Source organism: Somniosus microcephalus, unplaced genomic scaffold (assembly GCF_052327205.1).
Source record: "Somniosus microcephalus isolate GS21.2 unplaced genomic scaffold, FLI_Smic_1.0 unresolved_chr2, whole genome shotgun sequence".
Lineage (NCBI taxonomy): Eukaryota > Metazoa > Chordata > Chondrichthyes > Squaliformes > Somniosidae > Somniosus > Somniosus microcephalus.
Genome location: NW_028225180.1, coordinates 57,130,480 through 57,133,711, shown reverse-complemented (window position 1 = coordinate 57,133,711; position 3,232 = coordinate 57,130,480).

The window sequence follows — 3,232 nt, the reverse complement described above, 5'->3', positions numbered from 1 at the left end:
AAACATTTCTCCCACTTTATGCCTTGTGTTTGATGGCTGCTGCTTTCCTCAGGTGAACATAATCGAGTTCTCATAAAATAGCGCACTTCCCACTCAAGATTCAAAGAGAACACTGATGATTGACCTTCTGTTGTGGAGTAGAACATGTGGGTGTCAGCATTAACTGCCTCACACCGCAGGCATAGGAAAGAGTCGCCACTGTTTAATTAATATATAAAGCTTCCTTTAGTGTAGAAACACTGGCCCATATATTCCGATCCCTATGGGTGGGTGCACGCTGTGTACCCACACATAGGGACATCAGAAATGCTGGTTTGAAGCATGCACAGTTCATGCGCTGAAAACCATTGGCCCAGAAATTCGGGTCGGGGCTTCCTGCGGGTGCAAGCCCCCGACCTGCACTTACCTTGCATGCCAGCATGTTGAGCTGTAGGGCCCCGTGGAATTCCGATCCGGGTCCTGGCCCAGCTGCCGGCGCGCAGTGCTTGCGTGTCCCAGGGATGCAGTTAGTTCGATGCGTCCCCTGGGATCATGTGGGCCATGGGCAGCCAATCGGAGCAGGGAATGCTCCATTCATAAGTCTTGACAGGAAGTGCTGTCAAGACTTATAAATACTACGGCCCCAAAATAGCAGTAAACCTTCAAATAAATTTTTAAAAAATCACATTTTTTACATAAACTATAAATTACATTAAATAACTATTTTAAACAATAATTTAAATTTTTGAATTTTTTTTTAAATATTCTAACGGGGCTAAAAATAGACTTACCTTGCTTTAAAGTATTTAAAAATAATAAACATGTGGAAAGAATGTTTTAATGTTTTAATTTTAATTAATTGACCACTTCCCTTGTAAAAAGCAGGCCCTTCAAAATTCTAAAGACTTACCGGCACGGAAAAACCTGTAAAAGAAACGTAAGTTCAAAGTGCACGCGCAGACTCCCCCACACATGCGTTCGCCCTCTGAACCCCTGCTTTCAGAGGAATGGAAGTGCCAGTTTCCCGCGCATGCGCAGTGCATGCAGGAAAGTGGCACTTCCATCGGGCCTACGGGTGAGTACCCCGTGAGTACTCACCCGTGGTGACCCGAATTTCTGGGCCAATATTTCTGATCTGTCAAGAATGGTCTTGACAGATCCTCTGGCTGCCCTGGAAAAGGGCCTCTGTGGGCAGATAGTTCTGCTTCTTGGAGACACTGCGCCAACAGTAATCACTTACAATTCTTATGCCTGGTAAAAGCAGGAGTAAGGCTTGAAAAAATAAAACAAAATAATTTCACTGATTTATCATTATCAATATTCTAAAAAAAGGCAAAATTATTTTTAGCCAAGTAAAAAACTTCCGTTATTTTTATCAAAATATTACATTTTTGTTTAAAATACTTAATTTATTGTAATTTCAAGTCATTTTAAAAATGTGATTTTTAAATGTATTTAAAGGTTTACTATGTTTTGGGGATGATCTCCATTCATATATTTGACAGGTCTTCCTGTAAATTTTATGAAGGGGGACTCCTTTCTTTGATTAGCTCCCCATGGTCCATGTCATCCCAGGGACACTGCGAACTACATGCGTCTAAGGGATAGTTGGGCCCTGCGCATTTGTAGTTTGGAGAGGCCACAGAGCAGAAGTGTCTGTGTCCCGGTAGCACTCAGGTAAGGGCGTAGGTGTTTCCAGATTGCAGACCTCTACCCGAGGGCGGCCTGCGATAAGAAAATACAGGTGTTACAATGGTGGATATTTGTAATTCTGTAATCTCGGTGTGAATGTTGCAGGCGCTGGTCTCCCCTACACACTCCGCCCCCATTGTCTCCTGGACCAATAGAACAGGCCCCTGCCTCCTGATCGATGTCTAATGCTAGAGGCAGTAGGGACTTGACTCGTCAATGTGACGTTAGACATCTTTGTTCAAAGATATTTACGTGAAATCTAAATTGTTCATCACAATGTTGGAATGTTATAACAGGGGCACAGTCCATACGTTCCAACCAGTCCTTGTCGGCATTTACACTCCACCCCAGTAATTAGTTCTATCCAATTTACCCGACCGGTGTCAACATCACTTCAACCTTTGTTACTCATCCATCTATATACATTAAACTTCAATACTGACATAATTTCTGCCTCCGTTATTTCAAGTCTCACAGATCTCCGTGTAAAATGGTTCCTACTACCTTTAGTTCTAAATCTCTAACATATATTGCACCGGATATTCAGATTCCAAAGTGTGTGTACCCACTGTGGAAGCAGCCGTAGGGACATCGGAAATTCCGGTTTCAGGCATGCACAGCGCATGCGCTTAAAACTGGCATTTCCGATCTGCCAAGGATTCTCTTGACAGATCCTCCACCTGCCCTGGAAAAGGGCCTCCGTGGGCAGAGAATTCCGCTTTCTGGAAACCCTCCACCAGCAGACAACCCTTAGAATTCTTAATCTTGATAAAAGCAGGCGAAAGGCCTGCTTTAACCAGGATAAGAGTTGAAAAAAGTTTTAATTTTTTTTCACTCATTAATCATTTAAAAATACTTTTGAAAGAAGTAAGTTTATTTTTAGCCCTGTAAAAAACTTTACCTATTTTTTTCAGAAAAATACATTTTTGTTTAAAATATTTAATTTATTGCAATTTCAACTAAGTTTAAAAAGGTGATGGTGTTTTTAAATGTATTTAAAGCTTTCCTGTGTTTTTGGGGTGATTTCCATTCATATATTTGACAGGTCTATCTGTCAAGTGCATCAAGGGAGATTCCCTTCTTCTATTGGCTGGCCTGGCCCAAGTGATCCCAGGGATGCTTGTGAACTTCCTGCGCCTCTGATAAACGTGGGCCCTGCACAATTGGAGTTTGGAGAGGTCCAGGATCGGATGTGTAGGCGCCTTGGGATCCCTCAGGTAAGTTCGTAGATTTTTCCTGATCGGAGTTCTCCGCACGCAGGGGGCCTCTGAACGGAAAATACGGCCCATTATACGTATCTCTGGCCATTAGCTCTTGATCCTCAACTAATGGAAGCAGTCTGTTTCGATCTATACTTTGAAGGCCCCTCTTAACTTAAATCACCTCGGTACAATTCGCCGAAATACATCAATCTGCTATCAAATCAAAATCGAGTGAAAGTCAGGTAGTTGTAGTTAAGATGGATAATTGTTAACTTTTTCTTGTAAATGGCTGTGTCCTTGTTTATACTGAACAATGAGAAGAATGTATTTGATAGCTTGGTCACTATCCAAAACATCAG